Source organism: Chlorocebus sabaeus, chromosome 29, assembly GCF_047675955.1.
Source record: "Chlorocebus sabaeus isolate Y175 chromosome 29, mChlSab1.0.hap1, whole genome shotgun sequence".
Lineage (NCBI taxonomy): Eukaryota > Metazoa > Chordata > Mammalia > Primates > Cercopithecidae > Chlorocebus > Chlorocebus sabaeus.
Window position 1 is genome coordinate 21,136,709 of NC_132932.1, and position 19,748 is coordinate 21,156,456.

At 56.4% G+C, this 19,748-nt stretch overlaps 1 pseudogene; it reads left to right on the plus strand.

Annotated features, from left to right (window-relative positions):
• Positions 1 to 17,530, plus strand: part of LOC103247780 (chondroitin sulfate proteoglycan 4-like) — a 44,884-nt pseudogene extending 27,354 nt beyond the window's left edge.
• Positions 17,531 to 19,748: the final 2,218 nt, after the last annotated feature.

Sequence of the window (19,748 nt, forward strand, 5' to 3'; positions counted from 1 at the left end):
ACAGGTGTCTGTGCTAAACAGGAATCCTATTCATCTTCTTCACCAATATGATTTGTGCACTCTGTTGAGCCAAATCTGACATCAGTTCTGGAATATCTAGAAGATACTAAGAACAACAATTCGGTGAGGAAAGAAGCCAAGCTATTTTCTCTTTTCCTCATGAACATTATATTTACAAATTAAATGTTAAGTGATAATATGATATAAAAACATGATTAATAACTCTAATCTTAGAGGAATTAAAGTCTGGGTATTTTAAGTCCTCCAAATCTTATTTACTACCTGGTTTCTCTTTATTATTTCCCACATGTATAACCTTAGATTAGACTAGGAATTCAGGATCTCTTTTTCCCTGAATTCTAACCATTAAGCAACCAAATGTTTTGGGTAGCGACCAGTAGCCAAGGTGGGAAGTAGAAAAAAGACCAAGGTGGAAGTGAAGGCAGAGATGGGGAGAATGACACCAGAACTAGTGGGAGGGAATTGCCTTTTCTTTCAAGGGTCTATAAGTCTGCGGTAAAAGTCAAAGGTATTCAAATAGGAAGTTTTGTTTTTGTCTTTAGTATATAAAGAAATATAACTTGCCATTTTGCAAAAACTTTAGAAACCTTTTTTTTCTTGATTATAAAACTTATAAAGAACCATTGAGATCAGTAGTAAAATATAAAAACATTAAACTCTCACATAATTTCTCTACCTAGTATAACTACTGTTGACATGATGGCTAGTTTCTATCAGTAGGTATTTTTTTGTTGTTGTTGTTGTTGTTATCAAAGTACATGTACCCTTACAGATACGTTTAAATAGTTGAGGTCATATTCTATAAATAGCCGGGTGCTGTGGCTCACGCCTGTAATCCTATCACTTTGGGAGGCTGAGGCAGGCAGATCACAAGGTCAGGAGTTTGAGACCAGCCTCGGCAATATGGTGAAACTTCATCTCTACTAAAAATACAAAAAGCAGCCGGTAGTGGTGGCGGGTGCCTGTAGTCCCAGCTACTTGGCAGGCTGGGGCAGGAGCATCACTTGAACCCAGGAGTCAGAGGTTTCAGTGAGCCGAGATCACGCCACTGCACTCCAGCCTGGGGGACAGAGCAAGACTCCATCTAAATAAATAAATAAATACACATACACACACACACACACACACACACACATAGATATACATGTACACATGGCCAATCACCTCGCCTCTAGCACTGGGAATCAGTCACCGTGCTGTCCTTGTGGAGTCTTGTGGCCCAACAAGAGGAAGCTCTCCCCTGACTTTGTCCCTCCAAAGTGTGCCACCTCCGGTGAGCCTCCCTGTCATGCCCGGCCTGTGGACAGCCAGCCCCCGCCAACCCCCTCACCCCCCACCAAGCCTGGGGGTGCTGTGCAGGCAGCCGTGTGGCCTGACAGTCTCTACCAGTCCTACTGTCCCTTGATTGAGAATCAGACCCATTTCTGGATGACAGATAATGTGTCCTCTGCTGGCTGTGTTCTCTGTGGAACACGGGAGGGGAAAGGCCAAACCATTTCTAGGGTGCTGTTGGGAGCGGTGAAAAGGTCACACCCTTTGAAAGGGATACTTTTCCTGGAAAGCCCCTGAAGCTTAGCTGGCTCTTATCTGTGATAAGCCAGAGGCTCTAGGGGGTGAGGGAGCAGAAACCCTCCTCACCCCACCCATTGGGGTCCTGTATACCTCTGCCAGTCTCTCACTTGGACTTGCTGCTGTCCTCTGAGACTGCCTATTCCTCCCTCTCTGTGACTCTACACCACCATCACCACCTCCAGGAAGTCTTCTGGATTGACTCCTAGCTTATTAAATCTTTATCTTGCAGACCCTCTCCATTCAAAGCCCCTCTTCAACTGCCCCCGCCCCTCACCACCTCCAAGACAGAGATTCTGGGTTCTTGCAACTGCAGGCCCTCAGAGAGTGTAAGAGGGGCAGACAAAGGAGATCAGAAGGTGGGGGAAGCGGCGCTGTCAGAGTTTCCAAAGCCCTGGCCAGCAAGGCCTCAGAGGCCTCTGTTGGTGTGGGGTCCTGACTGGCTATGCAATCCAGCAGCACAAGGCAGCCTCTGTGAGCCCCTCCCGCTCAGCCCCACAGGAAGCAGCAGGGCCCAGCCCCTCAGTGGACCCATTCAGACCCCAGTGCTCTGGAAACTACCTCTGTTTCTTGCCACCGTTCCACTCTGGCCAAACAGGCTCTTCTCTCTTCTGCTGGGAGGGGGCTGCAGGCAGATGGTTCAGTGGTTACAGCCAACCATCTCCTTCAGTTCCTGTTTGGCCCAGATTCCTGACGTTGACCGTGCCCTAGTGGGTGTACATATACCTTTAGTGCAAGGGTGGTGTGATGGTTAATACTGAGTGTCAACTTGATTGGGTTGAAGGCTGCAAAGTATTGATCCCTTGGGTGTGTCTGTGAGGGTGTGGTAAAAGGAGACTAACATTTGAGTCAGTGGGCTGGGGAAGGCAAACCCACCCTTAATACTGGTGGATACCATCTAATGAGCTGCCAGTGAATATAAAGCAGGCAGAAAAATGTGAAAAGGCAAGACTGGACCAGCCTCCCAGCCTACATCTTTCTCCCCTGCTGGATGCTTCCTGCCCTCTAACATCGGACTCCAAGTTCTTGAGTTTTGAGACTCGGACTGGCTCTTCTTGCTCCTCAAACTTGCAGACAGCCTATTGTGGGACCGTGTGATTGTGTAAGTTAAATTTAATAAACTCCCCTTTCTATCTGTCTATCTATCTATCTCTATACCTATATCTATATATCTCTTATTCTATCCCTCTAGGGAACCCTGACTAACACAGGTGGGTAGGCACAGGGAGATGTGTCCCCTTCCCCATGGGTGCTGGGTAGGTAAATGTTTAGCAATGGGCTTTCTTGGGGAGAGGGAACCCTGATTTTCAGTATTTGCCTCTTTGCCTGGTATAAATATCCCACTGTGGGCAGTATCACCTGGCTCTCAAAATTCCTGAAAATGCAACAGTCGGCTCCTGGCAGCTGCTGTGAGCTATTCCAGCCGGTGACGGTGGTGGCTCCATCCTGCAGGGCCATGTGCCCCCACCCCTTGTGCTATGGCCTCCCTCCCTTTAGTGTGCTGTGTTTCGCTCTTAGGAATCAATGTCTTTGCAGATAAGGCACCCCAGTAGGTGGCCGCCACCTGCAGTTCCCTGGTCTGTCTCTTGCTGGCACCAAGCTGTGCTGTGCCTGCTGAGCCTGCTGCGCCGCTGCCCCCGCGCAGATGGTCTGCGGGGCTTACTTGATTCCCTTAGCTTCCCGACAGGAGGAGGGGATAACTACAGGGGATTTAACTCAGCCCGAGGGGCTCTTATGGGATCTTTCCTGAACATCTCTCCAGGTGGGGCCGGCTGCCCTTAGGGCGTAGAAATCTCCAACTCCTGCAATGGCTGAAGCTACTTCCTCGAACTGATGACAGCTGGCTCAGGCTGGCCAGGGACCAGCACATGTGAGGCCAGTACTGGATCATCCTATCAAGGCCATCAGCCTGTGCTTGTTCTTGGGGTTTGAGGGAAACTCAACAGGGATGAATCACGGTTTTTAACCCGTGTTTTTCTGCCCCCTAGTCCTGGACATCTGCAGGCAAAGTCAAAGTTGTATTTGGCTCTTATCACCACAAAAGGCATAGACCAGAAATTATGGCAGCAGGTTGGAAGTCAGGGATGCTCATTTGGGGAAACTGCCTGGAGGAAGCGGCAACTCAAAAGAGGAGTCGTCCCAGTGTGGGACAGAACGGGCCTTGCATGGGAACCACTAACCCCAGGCAACCCCAGGCATGGCCTTCTTCCTGGTGAGGCCTTCTCTGGTCTGCCCTGCAGACCCTCAGCCCCTCCTAGGCCCTGTCTTCAGCCTCAGCCTGAGTGGTGGCCTGGGGCAGTTGGGAGCTCAGCTGTTCTCATTCCTGGTTCCTTGGCCATGGTGGAAACAATGGGGCTGGATCTGACTGCTCAGCGGCGACTGTGAATAGCTCTCCAGCAGAAAGCAGTAGCAGGGTTAATGGAGGAAGTGTGGGCCCACTTTGGTTTGACACTGCATATGGTCCCCATCTGGCCTCAGAGCCTTTGCTCCTTGGCAAACTGAGGCCAATAATCTCCCGCCCCCACCCTCAATGGCAGCTGAAAGAATGACCTGATAGAGGAGCGGGGATAGGTGGGCTCCACTGAAACCATCCCCAGATCCCAGCCATGGCCCCAGCCAATCCATGGAGGCAGGGCATGGCACGGCAGGTGCTGCACAGGAGCCCAAGCACAAGGGCACTTAGGAGAAGGAATATCAGCAGGAATCAGTCTGGACTGGGGGTGATTCTCCAGAAACTCCATTCCTTGGGGCTGTGACCACCAAGCCAGGTGATCAGGCCAGTGATGTTTCCCTTTGGGCTGGGTCAGGGAGCCAGACCTGGGAGGGAGACTCCTCTGGGGCCCAGGGGAGGTGAGTCAGAGCTGGCGGAGGCCTCTGGCTCCAGGAATCTCTTAAGGAGGAGACCTGAGTTGCTGGGAATTTCTGGGTCTGACCTCCTGCAAAGTCAAGGTCTACCCTGGACACAAGGTGAGGCTGTGCCTTCTGGTGCCAGGACCAGGGAAATGCTGGGATCTGGGCAGTGCTCAGAGGCAGCACCATATAGCGGAACCATGAGGGTGCAGCAGCATGAACCCCTTTCTGCAACCCACCCATCCCTCTCTATGGCACCTCACCTCCTCCAGGCAAGAAGCTGAGCCTTGACCAGAGCTCCCTCTCTCACACAGCCTCGTTCTTCGGTGAGAACCACCTGGAGGTGTCTGTGGCCACGGCTCTGACCGACATAGACCTACAGCTGCAGTTCTGCACCTCCCAACCTAAAGCCCTCCTTCTCCTGGCAGCAGGCCCAGCTGACCACCTCCTGCTGCAGCTCTACTCCGGATGCCTGCAGGTGAATGACATCCCGTGGGATGGGGGTGAGATTCCTTCTCTAGCTTTGAACCCCAGCTGGCTGTGTGACCTTGTGTAAGTCACTTTTATCTTGGGGCCTCAAGTTCTCCACCATGGGATGGGCAGCAGCAGCCCAGAAATGGTAAATCCTTCCTGAACTGGCTCTGCCCACCGGCTCCCTCCAACCATGTTTCCCACCACAAGCCCTCCCTGGCCATTAGTGCTCTGACTGCACTGAACTGCTTTCAGTTCCTGGCCATCTTATGGTCACTTGCTGCCAGGCCTTTGGTCAGTACACTACTTCTGCCAGGTGCGTGCCTCACTCATTCCCTGCACCTGCCTAACTCTAGCCTGTCCTTGAAGTTTCAGTGTGAGCGTCCCCTCCTCCTGGGCGAGGCCCCCTCGTGAGCCCCCATGACCCCTGTGCATCCCTGTGGCACTGCACCAATTTCTCTGCACTACCACTGTCTGTCCACTACAGTAACAGCACCAGTACTGCCTCAGCTTCATTTTTCCATTTCATCCTTCAAGACACCACAAGCTTTATTATCAAGGAGTCTTGTGGCTCCTTCTTGAGTCTTCCCCCATACCATGAAGAGTTTAAGAATCCAGGGTCTTAGTCCAAATTTGGGGCAGGCTAGGTGCAGTGACTCATGCCTATAATCCCACCACTTTGGCAGGCCAAGGTGGGAAGATCACTTGAGCCTAGGAGTTCAAGACTGGTCTGAGTCACACAATGAGACCCCGTCTCTATTTTAGAAAGAAAAAAACAAAAAGTCAAATTTGGGGCAACCATCTCCTTCCACACCCCAGTGAGAAGAGGACTAGGGCTTGGTCAGTCTGCTGCTGTCATTGCTGCTCACTGCCACATGGTGTCACTGTTGAACACTAATGTGGTGCAGTCTGGCACTGATGGCTGCTGAGCTCTGTGGGTACAGTGATGCCACACCCCTACAGAGATGCACCGTACCAGGACTCCAAGATCATGTCTCTCATTGTTCTGGTTTTGCAGTTCCCATACTCTGCCACCACCTGTTCTAGCATCTGGGAGCACCATACCAGAGCCATTTCTGGTGTCATTGTCATGGTGACAGAACTATGTCCTTGATCTGTCCCTGAGATCTCCCTCCACCACAGGTCAGGGAGCTTTTCTTTCCGAACACAGAGCATCTGCCTGGGCTCCCTATCCCTGAGCAGTTAGCCTGGCTTCCCTCAGTGACCTTGAAAAACTTTGCCAAATTTAGGGGGACTGATCAAGGAATTCTGAGTTACCCATTATTCCGGGGTGAAATCTAGATTCCAAGACAGTATTTCTGGCACCTCTCCCTCAAGGAAAGAGAAGGAGAATTTAAAAATACAGGTTGCGTTTCTAGAAGAGCATCTTGCTATATGTCAGTTCCTTGTGGGCAAGGAGCACATCTGATTCACATCAGGGTCCCCAGAGCCCATTCAGGCCTGGCCCAGAGTTTCCTTTGGTGAGTGTTTGGAGGATGAATAAAGAGATGGTAGGAAGGCAAGAGGAGTGGCACCAGAGGCCCTTGTCCTAGGTTTTCTGCTCTGGGGCCCCAACTGTGGGGAACCCACTGTGCGTTTTATAAGGGAAATGATGGATTCAAGGTGCTGCCCCCATCTCCCATTCCGCATCTCTCCTCAGGTGAGACTTGTCCTGGGCCAGGAGGAGCTGAGGCTGCAGACCCCAGCAGAAATGCTGCTGAGCGACTCCATCCCCCACACTATGGTGCTGACTGTCTCAGAGGGCTGGGCCACATTGTCAGTTGATGGGTTTCTGAATGCCTCCTCTGCAGTCCTGGGAGCCCCATAGGGGTCCCCTGTGGGCTCTTTGTTGGGAGCATTGGGAGCCTTGGCCTGCCCTACCTGAGGGGACCCAGCTGTCCCCTGAGAGATTGCCCCTATGCAGCCACCCTCAGTGACTGCAGCCTCCTCCGGCCTCTGACCCCCGACGTGCGTGAGGGCTGTGCTGAAGAGTTTTCTGCCAGTGAGGATGTGACCCTGGGCTTCTCTGGGCACCACTCTTTAGCTGCTGTCCCTGCCTGGGGCACTCAGGATGAAGGAACCCTGGAGTTGACACTCACCACACAGAGCCAGCAGGCACCCTTGGCCTTCCAGGCAGGGGACCCGCATGGGGACTTCATCCATGTGGACATATTTGAGGGCCACCTGTGGGCCATGGTCGAGAAGGGCCAGGGTACTGCATTGCTCCTCAGCAGTGTGCCTGTGGCTGACAGGCAGCCCCGCAAGGTCAGTGTCCACATCAACATTCACCAGCTGGAAATCTCCATGGACCAGTACCCCACATGTACTTCGAACCGAGGAGTCCTCAGCTACCTGGAGCCACATGGCAGTCTCCTTCTTGGGGGGCTGGTTGCAGAGGCCTCTTGTCACCTCCAGGAATACCGCCCAGACCTGACACGAGGAGCCGCCAATGCCTCCCTGCTGGGATGGCTGCATGGAAGACCTCAGTGTCAATGGCCAGAGGCGGGGGCTGCGGGAAGCCTTGTTGACGCACAACATGGCGGCTGGCTGAGGGCTGGAGGAGGTGGAGGAGTATGAGGATGATGCCTGTGACCGTTACGAAGCTTTCTCCATGCTGGCCCCCAAGGCTTGGCTGGCCATGGAGCTAGCTGAGCCATGCGTGCCTAAGCTAGGGCTGCACCCTGTCTGCTAATTTCACCCAGCTGTTGACTGTCTGCCCACTGGTGGTGGCTGAGGGTGGCACAGCCTGGCTTGAGTGGCAACCCATGCTGGCCCTGATGGAAGCTGAGCTGCGCACATCCCAGGTGCTGTTCAGTGTGACCTGAGGGGCATGCTAGGGTGAGCTTGAACTGGACATCCCGGGTGCCCAGGCATGAAAAATGTTCACCCTCCTGGACATGGTGAACCGCAAGGCCTGCTTCATCCACGATGGCCCTGAGGACACCTCTGATGCGCATGCCCTCATGCTTACGGAAGGGCCAAAATGACCTTCTGCCCTTCCAGGTTCACCCTGTCAGTGACCCACGCGGCATCATCTTCCCACGTGGCAGCCTCATGGTGTTCCTGGAACACACGCAGAAGCCACTGGGGCCTGAGGTTTTCCAGGCCTATGACCCGGACTCTGCCTATGAGGGCCTCGCCTTCTAGCTCCTTGGCGCCCCCTCTGGCCTCCCCGTGGAGCACTGAGACCGTGGAGCAGCCTGGGGAGCCGGTGACTGAGTTCTCCTGCTGGGAGTTGGAGGCCGGCAGCCTAGTCTATGACCGCCGCGGTGGCCCTGCACAGCACTTGACTTTCTGGATCAGCGATGGACTGCAGGCAACCCCCCTTCGGCCACACTGAAGGTGGTGGCTGTCCAGCTGTTCATACGGATCCACCACAGCACAGGACTGTGCCTGGCCCAGGGCTCTGCCATGCCCATCTTGCCCACCAACCTGTCGGTGGAGACCAGCGCTGTGTGGCAGGATGTTAGCGTGCTGTTCCGCGTCGCTGGAGCCCTGCAGTTCACGGAGCTGCAGAAGCAGGGTCTAGTGGGATAGAGGGTGCTGAGTGGTGGGCCACACAGGCATTCCACTAGCAGGGTGTGGAGTAGGGCCGCGTGAGGTACCTGAGCACCCACCCACAGCACCACGTCGAGGACACCGTGGAGAACCTGGATCTGGAGGTACAGGTGGGCTGGGAAATCTTGAGCAATCTGTCCTTCCCAGTGACCATCCAGAGAGCCACAGTGTGGATGCTACGGCTGGAGCCACTGCACACTCAGGACACCCAGCAGGACACCCTCACCACAGCCCATCTGGAGGCCACTCCGGAGGAGGCAGGCCCAAGCCCTCCAACCTTCCACTATGAGGTGGTTCAGGCTCCCAGGAAAGGCAGCCTTCAACTACAGGGCACGAGGCTGTCAGGTGGCCAGGGCTTCACCCAGGATGATGTACAGGCTGGCCAGGTACACCTCAGTGGCAGTGGAGGACACCTTCTGTTTCTGTGTCACAGCTCCTCCATATTTCTCCCTGCTCTGTACTTTCTCCATCCATACTGGCGGTGACCCAGACATGCCTGTCCTCACCAATGCACTCGTGGTGCCTGAGGATGATGAGGGTGCCTCTCTACTGACCAGCTCTTCTAGAGTCTCAACAGTGCCGGCTACCTCTATGAGGTCATGGAGTGGCCCCCGCCATGGGAGGTTGACTTGGCATGGGACACAGGACAAGACCACTATGGTGACATCCTTCACCAATGGAGACCTGTTGTGTGGCCGGCTGGTCTACCAGCATGATGATTCTGAGGTCACAGAAGGTGATATCCCATTTGTTGCTACCCGCCAGGATGAGAGCAGTGGTGACATGGCCTGGGAGGAGGTACCGGGTGTCTTCCAAGTGGCCATCCAGCCCGTGAATGACCACGCCTCTATGCAGATCATCAGCCACATCTTCCATGTGGCCCGGGGTAGGTGGCGGCTGCTGACTACAGTCGACGTGGCCTTCAGCAGTGCTGATTTGGGCTTTGCTGATGCCCAGCTGGTGCTGACCCACAAGGACTTCCTCTTTGGCAGTATCATGGCCGTGGATGAGCCCATGCAGCCCATCTACTGCTTCATCCATGAGGGACCTCAGGAAGCAGTGAGTCCTGTTTGTGCACTCGGGCTGACCACGCTGGATCCAGCTGCAGGTGTCTGATGGGCAGCACCAGGCCACCACTCTGCTGGAGGTGTAGGCCTTGGAGCCCTACCTCTGTGTGGCCAATGGCTCTGGCCTCACGGTCCCTCAAGGAGGCCAGGGTACCATCAACACGGCCGAGCTCCACCTGGACACCAACCTCAACATCCGCAGTGAGGATGAGGTCCACTACCACGTCACAGAGTGTCCTCGCTAGGGACAATTGCTCCGGGCCACTCAGCCAGCCACAGTCATCTCCCAGCAGTACTTGCTGAATGGGGCCATTCTCTATGGCCATAGTGGCAGCCTCAGACCCCGCAGCACCCTGGCCTTCTCAATGGAAACAGGGCCAGTGCACACGGATGCCACACTACTAGTGACTGTTGCCCTGGAGGGCCCACTAGCCCCACTGAAGCTGGCCTGGCACAAGAAGATCTACATCTTCCAGGGAGAGGCAGCTGAGATCAGAAGGGACCAGCTGGAGGTGAGGAGCTGGAGGTGGTGAGCAGGGTAGTGGACCAGTAGAGGGTCTCCTGCCCAGCCTCCATGCCAGGTACACATGTGATTTGGGCTGTGGCTGTGGTGGTCCCAGATTGTGTGTGTGCACGTGTCTCAGATGTGCTCCTGTATATGTTGTGTTCCCAAGAGTTTTTGGGGAGCCTGCTGTACACCCATCCTCCTGGGAGTTGTGTGTGCCTCTAGAGATCGTGTCCACTCGTGTCCATGGCGTGGCTGAGCATGCAGATTCCTGGACCCCACCGAGCCCTACAGAATCTCTGAAGTGAAGCCCAAGAATCTGCATTGCAGTCAGTTCCCTGGGAGGGCATCACGGGTCCTGAACTTTGGGGATGGCTAGCTGTGGAGACAGGCCGCTGCACCTCAGACCCCCATGTATCCCGCTCTCGGAGCCCAGACCAGGACTAGGAGGGTCTGTCAAGGGCTTCTGCCCACCCAGGAACCCCACAGAGCAGCCACGGGCCCTGCAGCGAGCTCACTGACATGCCCTGTGACCTCAGGCCAGTTCTTGCATGCTCTTGGCCTTACTCTCCTACACTACTCATTTCGGGGACCCTTCTGGTCTGCATGTCTGGAGCTTGGGGCCCACGGCAAGCCAGCAGATCTGGCATCAGGAAGGCCTCATGGAGGAGGCAGTGTTTGGGCCGGGCTCTGAAGAGCACAGGCCACTGGGAGCAGAGAATGGGGAGTGGTATTCCAGGCAAAAGAAACATTCTGGGCAAAGGCACAGAACAGGAATGTGAGTTTGGGGGTGGTTTAGCCTCTTGTGGATGGCCCACGAGGTGAGGGAGCCCGTGTGGCCTTTGGGGCATGAGCTCTGTAGGGCCTGTGTTGGGGGCGCCTGTGCCTCTAGGAGGGGTGGGGCGAGGCGGGGCATGCTCCCATGGTCCTGGGTGGTAATAGCAGGGGTTGGGGAAGACACTGCCAGCAAACCAGCCACAGGCCTGAACAGATCCTGAGCAGGGGGGCCTGTGTGTGTGCGTGTGCACACGCGCATGTGGACATGTGCGGCTGCGTCAGTGTCTGATGAACTCGTGTGTCTGTGTCACTGAGTCTGGGGACATGTGATTATGCACCTCCCCGAGGGAGTGCATCTCAAGCTGTGTGACCAACCCCCTGGAACCGTGTGTGGCGTGGGTATAACGTGTCCAGCAGCCAGGGCAACCCAGTGAAACCCCGTGTCTACAAAAAATTTTTTTTTAATTAGCCGGGCATGGTGGCTGATGCCTGTGGTCCCAGCTACTTGGGAGGCTGAGGTGGGAGCCCTTGAGCCTAGGAGGTTGAGGCTGCAGGGAGCTGTGATTGCACCACTGCACTCCAGTCTGGGTGACAGAGTGAGACTCTGTCTTAAAAAACAAAAAATGTGAACAGCTGCATGTCTGGGTGCTGTGTGTGTGAACCCACGTGTGTTTGTGTGACTAAATGAGCAATGGTATCTGGTGAGCAAGATCAAGCCTGTTCTGGCTGCCTAGGGCCACAGTGGGCCCCTCTGAGACCCATCTGTGTTCCCTTGTTGGTCCTCATGACCTCTGTTAACCAGGCAGCGCAGGAGGCAGACATCGTTTTCTCAGTGAAGAGCCCACTGAGTGCCAGCTACCTGGTGATGGTTTTGCCTGGCGCCTTGGCAGATGAGCCACCCAGCCTAGACCCCATGCAGTGCTTCTCCCAAGAGGCGGTGGACGCAGGCAGGATCCTGTACCTGCACTCCTGCCCTGAGGCCTGGAGCGATGCCTTCTCGCTGGTTGTGGCCTCAGCCTGGGTGCTCCCCTCGAGGACGTATCGTAGAGCTGGAGGTGCTGCCCACTGTCATCCCCACTGGGAGTGCAAAACTTCAGCGTCCCCGAGGGTGGCAGCCACGCCTTGGTCCCTCCACTGCTCCGCGTCACTGGGCCCTACTTCTCCACTCTCCTGGGTCTTGGCCTGCAGATTCTGGAGCCATCCTGGCGTGAGGCCCTGCAGAAGGAAGATGGGCCTCATGCCAAGACCCTCAGCGCCTTCTGCTGGGGAGAGGTATGGCTGTGAGAGGCCCAGGGTCTGCAGCCCAGCTCTGGGGACAGAGTGGAGGGAGCTCCAGGGACTCCCAGTCCAGGGGGTTATACACAGAGAGGAGACAGGGAGTCACATTTCAGAAGCACCTATGCTTTCAATACTGTATCTCAGGGCAGGCTCGGTGGCTGACGCCTGTAATCCCAGCGCTTTGGGAGGCTGAGGTGGGCGGATCATGAGGTCAGGAGATCAAGACCAATCTGGCTATCACGATGAAACCCTGTCTCTACTAAAAATACAAAAAATTACAGGGTGTGGTGGCATGCGCCTGTAGTCCCAGCTACTCAGGAGGCTGAGGCAGGAGAACTGCTTGAACCTGGGAGACAGAGGTTGCAGTGAGCCAAAATCGCGCCACTGTACTCCAGCCTGGGCAACAGAGCGAGACTCTGTCTCAAAAATAAAATAAAATAAGATAAGATAAGATAAGATAAGATAAAATAAAAAACTGTATCTCCTTTCTTCCCCACAACTCTTCTGGGAGCCAGAACTTATGATCCCCGTTTTCCACCAATGGAAGCTGAAGCCCTGAAAGTCAGTCTTCTCCTGCACCCAAAGGCAGGGCATGAAGGGTGCTGCTGGGTCCTGACTGCCAGCCCTGGGCCTGCCCCTCGGTGGAAGAGCAGCTGATCTGCTATGTGCACGAGGGGAGCGAGACACTGACAGTTTTGTCCTGATGGCTAATGTCTCGGGGATGGACCGCGAGAGCCATCCTGTGGCCTTCACTGTCACCATCCTGCCTGTCAATGGCCAACCATCCGACCTCACCACAAACTCAGGCCTGCAGGTGAGCGTATTCCTGGGACCACCCCCCATGTCTGCTTTGAGAAAGAGGCCAGCGTCCCCTACTTCCCGGCACAGATCTCCCCCTCTCTGAGCCTCAGTTTCCTCCTCTGCAAAATGGGGCCACTCCTGTGTGCCTCATGCAGTTGGAAGGAGAGATGTGAGATTGTGCTGAAATAGAACACCGGTGGGAGGTTTTGTTACTGGACGTTTGCAATACTGTAGGCAGACTTCTGAGCAGCCACGGGTGGCTCTGCTGTTCCTTTTCCTGTGGCTTAGGACCAGAACACCTGACAGAATCACTTACAAGCCCTTAAGGGCAGGCATCAGGGCGGGACCATGAAGCTTCCCACCTTCACCCCAGCACGTGAAGGCCACGGCTTGGCTCCCTAAACTCCTGCCCTTGTGCCACAGCAGAGCAAGGCCCCCATTTGGCAGAGGTGGAAGTTGAGGCCCAGACATGGGATGGGACTTCTCCATGGTTGCAGAAGTAGTTCTGGTGGAACAGAAAGGGCAGGGCTTTGAACACCAGCTTCTGGGCTGCGTCCTCCCCAGTCAGCAGGAGTCACTGAAGCTTCCACAAGAGGGCTGACTTGTGCTGTCTCTGACGTGAGACACCGCGGGGGGCTTTGGTGGTCTAGGATGTGCCTGTAGGGGGTGGCCTCGTGGTGCGGAGGCCACAGAAGAGTGGGACACAGCGTTGTGGAACCACAGGGTGGGATGGCTGTGTGGCAGTGTGGCCACCAGATGGGACCATCCCCCTGTGTTTGCTCCGGGAGCCCAGAGATGGGGCCCTGCCCCCGACACTGTGGCCCCTCCTGCCAAGGCTTGGCCTGAGGGCTCCCTAGGGCTGGGGGAGGAAGCCCAGGAATACCAGAGGGCTGTTTTCCGGGCATGTGAGTCCCCCTGTAGCACTGCCCGCAAGTAATTGACCCAGCAAGACTGGTACCAGGACCTCAGGAACAGGCGCCTACTCTGCTTGCAAGTGGGAGGCCTGGAAAGGGGTCCCCTTTGCCCAACATGAGGAGGGCCCGTAACTGCTCTGGAAGCCCCTGGGCCCATCCCAGCGCTGCTTCTGTGCTACGGGACAGTGCCAACCATCAGCCCCAACTCTCCGTGCCTCCCACCCCTCCCTCAGCTGGAAAGAGGGCCCATTTCTAAAATCACCATTCCCACCTGTGCCCAGCCCCTGCCAGGCACACATGGAGGGTCGGAAAGGAGACCCCTGTCCCACGAATGAGACAGATTAAGGAGCACTGTTGGTCAGCATTGGGGGTTTCTGGGGGTGAGAACTTGGTGAGGGTAAGAATTGGGGCCTTCCTGGGTAGGGGACACAAGCTGGTCTTGAGGGACACAGGACTAGGGCAGATGAAGAGCAGGGAGGCTGGGCCTGGAGGGTGGCCTTCCCTGGGGTGACAGGGAAGGTGAATGCGGGGCGGTCCTTTTGTGCAGGGGAGCCAGAGCAGTGCCAGACTCGATGCCACCTGAGGGCCTGAGCTGCAGGGCAGCCTAGGGCCGGGGAGGAAGGGGTGGGTGAGCGTGGCAGGGCAGAACCTTCACAGGCGTGTCCCCAGATGTGGGAGGAGGCCACTGTGCCCATCCCAACAGAGGCTCTGAGGACCTGGATGGTTACTCTGGGCCCAAGGACCTGGTCTGGACCATTGAGCAGCCCAGCAATGGGCAGGTAGTGCTGTGGGCGGTGCCAGGCACCGAAGTGTGCAGCTTCACGCAGGCCCAGCTGGACGGCAGGCTTGTGCTGTTCTCACACAGAGGTGGGTGCTGAGGGCCAAGCCCCGGGTTCCTGCTGCCCGCAGGAGCACCCCAAGGTGGGGAGCCAGCTCAGGTCAGTCAGACCCAATGCCCCTGTCGCCAAAAGCCCTGGGCGGAGGCATGCACTTTGGCCTCTCTGACGGTGAGCACACTTCCTCTAGACACTTCTGAGTGATGGCCCAGAAGCAAGTGCTCCTCTTGCTGGAGGGCAGCCGGACGCTGTCTGTCTTGCTGGGGGTGCTGATTGTGGGCATTCCTGGGTGCTGGGGGCTAGGGCAGAGCTGAGAGTGGCATGCCAGGGTCACGCTGCCTCTCTGCAGCCACAGGCCTGGGCCTGGATCACAAAGGCTGATGGCCCCTTTTGCCTCTGGCAGGGTCTGTCCAGCCACTCAGCAGCCAGAACCTCAGAGCCAGCTCCAGTGCAGGCACCAACCTCCAGCTTCTGCTCTTCCTGTGTGGTGCGGGGCCCCCGGCTAGGTCAGCTCTTCCATGCCCAGCATGACAGCACAGGGGAGGACCTGGTGAACTTCACTTAGCCAGAGTAAGGGCCCCACTCTGCAGCCACCGCCCAGATGCCCCCAGCCTCAGGTGGCCGCTGTGCCATGGACATCATGTGGACATGGGCACCAGCTCCAGCATCACTGTCAGCAGACACTGCCGGGCCTACCATGGTCCAGGCCCTGGTGTCCTGCCCTCCAGGAGCTGTCTGGCTGGCAGGGCAAATTCATCTTCCCAGGATGAGAGAGAAGGATGCAGGAAGTTGGGGATACAGGGCCCTAGAGCAGGGCTGGGGTCTTGGGGTGTGGCTTCCAAAAGGAAGCTACAGCTGGACCCGAGGGTCTGGAGAGGGAACACCATGTAGGGGCACTAGTGGCACCCCAGTAGCTGGTGAGGGGCAGTGCTTGGTGGGGGAGGGAGTTGAAGGTGAAGCAGCTGCTGGGCCTGTGGGCAGAGGTGTGAGCCTGGGATTCAGATCAGGTGCCAGCCAGAGGCAGAGTGGATCCTAGGAGCAGATGAGCTGATGAAAGGCAACTGAGTCGGCCAAGAGGATGAAGCTGCCGTTCATCCATCCTGGTGGCTTCAGAGAAGAACTGGAGCTCTCAGCCATGGATAGCAGCAGCCTGTGTGGTAACTGTGCCATGGGGGCCAGCCCAGTCATCGTTTAAATGAACACCTCTCCCCAAAGGCAGAACAGGAGTTGTTCCATAGCAAGGCAGAGCAGGGCAGACTCTTGTAGGCCGTCCTGGGCCTACAGTTAGCACACCTGGCGCTCCCACCAGGAGACTGTGTGGGCATCTGAACCCAGCACATGATCACAGTGAGTTCTGGATAGGGAACAGTCCTGTGGGGTGCAGAGCTGACTCTGTCACTCAGAAGCCATGGCATGCGGTACTGCTCCAAGTACCTCCAGAGGGGTCCCCCTGCCAGCCCTTGAAAATGGCAGAGCCCACCCCTAGCCCCCTTTCTAAGCTGCCTTGCTTGGACAAGGACCTCCTGAGCCTGGCACTCTCCCTCCTGAGAGGTGCAGATGGTATTCAGCAAGTGCAAAGCTGAGGTTTCTTGGGTCTCTCACATCAGCACCTCTGAGGCCTGGGTTCTGTATTTCCCTGGAGCCCCACTCCTGCTATGGCCCCCTCCCCACAATGAGATATTCATCGGGCTGCTGTCTACAGCTGCTGCTTACCAGTCGTTGGGAGCCTTTCTCAGGATAGCCCAGGAATGAGGAAGGGACGGGACCAGACCATCAGCAACCGTCTCGCACTCTATAGTCTCATGTTACTCAGAGCTTCCCCGTTCTCCAGCAATAGGAAGGACTAGATTGAATGGGCACCAGGGGGCCAGGCTGGCAGTGCCACCCAGGAAAGCCTGGAAGAGGCTACATGGGCTACCTGGCCCACTCGGGGAGGAGGCCAGGACTGAGTCTTGTCTTGACAGCAGCCCTGTGCCACAACACTGAACTGGGCAGGAAAGGGGTCAGGTGTCCCCACTTTTCAGAAAGGAAACTGAAGCTCATGGAGGGCGGGTAACTGTATTCAGAGCACATGGCGAGTAAGAGGCACAACTTCTGCCTGCAAGTCTAGGATTTCCTTCACCAGAGGACACTGCTTGCTCCCCAGAGCTCAGGACCCCCTGTGTTTTGTTTCGCTCCCACCCACAGAGCTCCTGTATCCAGGCATCAGCTCCAACTCCCACTCCTGGAGGCGGAGGTGGGAGGATCACTTGAGCCCAGGAGTTCCATACCAGCCTCGGCAACATAGTGAGACCTTGTCTCTACACAAAAATTTTAAAAATAGCTGGGCTTGGTGGTGGCACGTGACTGTAGTCCGAGCTACTCGAGAGGCTGACATGGGAGGATCACTTTGATCCCAGGAGGTTGAGGCTGCAGTGAGCAGTGATCACTGTACTCCAGCCTGGTGACAGAGCGAGACCTTATCACCACCCCCACCCCCGCCAAACAAAACAACAACTGAATAGACAAGTATTCTATTGGCATGATAGGTCCTGAGTCCCCTCCCAGATCAGTAACATGGGACAGGTGTCTTTTCCTCTGTACCTCGGTGTCCCCATCTGAGTGAGAAAAGGCAGTGGGGAGGTGGATCTTCCAGTTGAAGCGGTGTAGAAGCCGGTGTGAAAAGCCATACTCCAAGGGGCTCCAAGTCCAGCGCACCGTCCCAGCAGGGCCCAGCACGGCAGCCAGTGCGGCACAGGCATCAGGTCCTGACCTTCTTCTCCGATTGCCCACTCTCAGACCACGGAGTTCATCATCTTGGAGCTGCTGGCCAGTCTGTACTCATGTGGGGACCAGAACACACTGGTGGAGCAGTTGGCAGAAGAGGCACAGCGGCGCGACGAGATGCTGCGCATGCACCACATGCTGAAGGAGGTGCTCACCATCATCGGGGACATCACGACCACCGTCAGCCTACCCCTGAGCCTGCATGTGGACGACTCCTGGCTGCAGGTGCAGAGTGTCCCAGAGGAACACAGATACCAGGGCCGGCCCCCAGGGCCCCAAAGTCCCCCAGCCTGGGCCGCCCAGAGGAGTACCAAGGGGGCAGTCGGCTGGCCCCTCACCAGGGTGGCTCCCACCTGGAGTGAGAGGCGGAGCTTGCCGAGGAGCACTGGCTGCGGGGCGGGGTGGAGCTGGGCTGTTGGTGCTGCTGGGGCGGGGCTTAAACTCTGGCGACCGCATTGGGGCCTGGCAGGGAGGAGCTTCCGTGCATGGGCGTGGCCGGGGCTGGGGCGGGGCCTCAGGGGGCGGAGCCGTCCATTTCTCCTGTCCCTGTGCCTTGCTGCCTGTCGCCTTGCAGGTGGCCCAAGTCCAGCCCTGGGATGCCCAGCCCCCGCCATGTCCCCAGCCCAGCCTGGGTTGCAGGCCCAGCTTCTCGGCTTCCTCCTGCTGGGTGCGCCCTTGGGGAAGTGCCACCCCATATCCTCCAGACCAGAGGCTTCCCCTGATCCCTTCGGCCCTACTCGCCAGGTGCTCTCATGCCGCACTCGGGATCACCAAGTAAGTAGGGGCTGAAAGCAGCCAAAGAGGCCGCTGGAGGGGTGTGGCCGGGAAGGAAATGGGACTGGATTCCAGAGCATCGGACCTGGCCCCCGGAACTGGCCGTCTCCATCCAAGAAACTGGGACCATGGCTGCCGGAGCCACGTGTGGCCGAGGGCTGGCAGAGCCTGTCCCCCAGGGAGGGCTGAGTCCTGGAGGTAGTCGTTTTTGAGGAGAGAGCTGTGGGGCTCGTCCCACCTGCCCCCTTCTTTCCAGCACTTATGTGGCACTTCCCTCTATTTTCACTCTTGGTGGCCGCCCACACGTTGCATCCCTCATCGTTTCTTCTCCCCGTCCTCCATTCTCTATTCTGTGCAACTCCTCCCTGCGAAACCTAGCTCAGGTCTGAGAGTCTGAACCCCAAGATGCTCTGGGTGTGTGGATTTCCTTCTGCTACCCTGATGTCCCCACATCCAAGTCCTGACTCTTTTGAGCCATCCCTGGGGGTATCGGGCCACTTGACCATGGGAGCAGAGGCCAGGCTGTGACTGTGTGCCCAACAAGATGTGTGATGTGTGTACGGGTGAGCACACGAGTGTGAGAGTGTCAGAGTGGCACCCAGGCCTGAGCTAGGACAGAAGCAACTGGGGAAGGAGCCCGGGGGCCACAGTCTGATTTTTTCTCCACATCTCCCCCCACCCCCTGACCCTGTCTAAACTAATGGGGTAGTGGCAGCTGCAGGGGCAGGAATGAGAGTGACTGAATCCTACTTCACTCCCAAAGATTTCTAAGGAAGAGCGTTCTACTGCAACCTTTGGCTTGGCCTTGTTGACCCATGACCCTCTTTCAGGGACATTCACTCTGATTTCCAGTGTGCCGTGTTTCCACTGGCCACGTTCTCTAAGGAAGAACAATAGCATCTGTTTTTGTGTCCAAATGGCTGGAGAGTGGGGCTGTGGGTCCAACGCCCATATACAAACGCGAAGTAGGGATTGGGGCTTGCCCTATGACGTGCTGATGACCAAGTTACATGGGTAAAGGCAAGCAGCAGAGTATTGGGCAAGAGCACTGGACTGGGAGTCCAGAGATGCTGCTTCACCCTGGGGCTTTAGGCAAGTCCCTTTCCCTCCCATAGCCTCAGTATCCCTTCTGTCAAATGATGATGTTACCATTTGGGAAAGGCTGTCCCCATCCCCCCCTGTCCCTCTCACCCCTCATCCTTCATCCCCTCATCCCCGCGCGCCCCGTGCGCACCCATTTCGGCTGGTGCAACAAGCCCAGAGCATGTGCGCACTTGCGGCTGCCCCCTCCTCGCCTTGACCCAGCACTGCTGGACCCATGTGGTCTGTTCCTTACACTCACAGACTGGAGGCTCTGGGCAGCACAACCACCAAATCCGGTGTGTGTTGAGGGGGTGCGGGGCACAAAACCACCAATTCGTGTGTGTGTGTGTCTCTGTGTCTGTCTCCCAAGGAAACAGCAGTGCTGAGTTCGACTTGAGTATTAACTCATGGACTGTCAGCAAAGTACAGTCACCAAAAGACTATGGGCTGTTTTGTCTTTTGCAGTGACATCATGTTG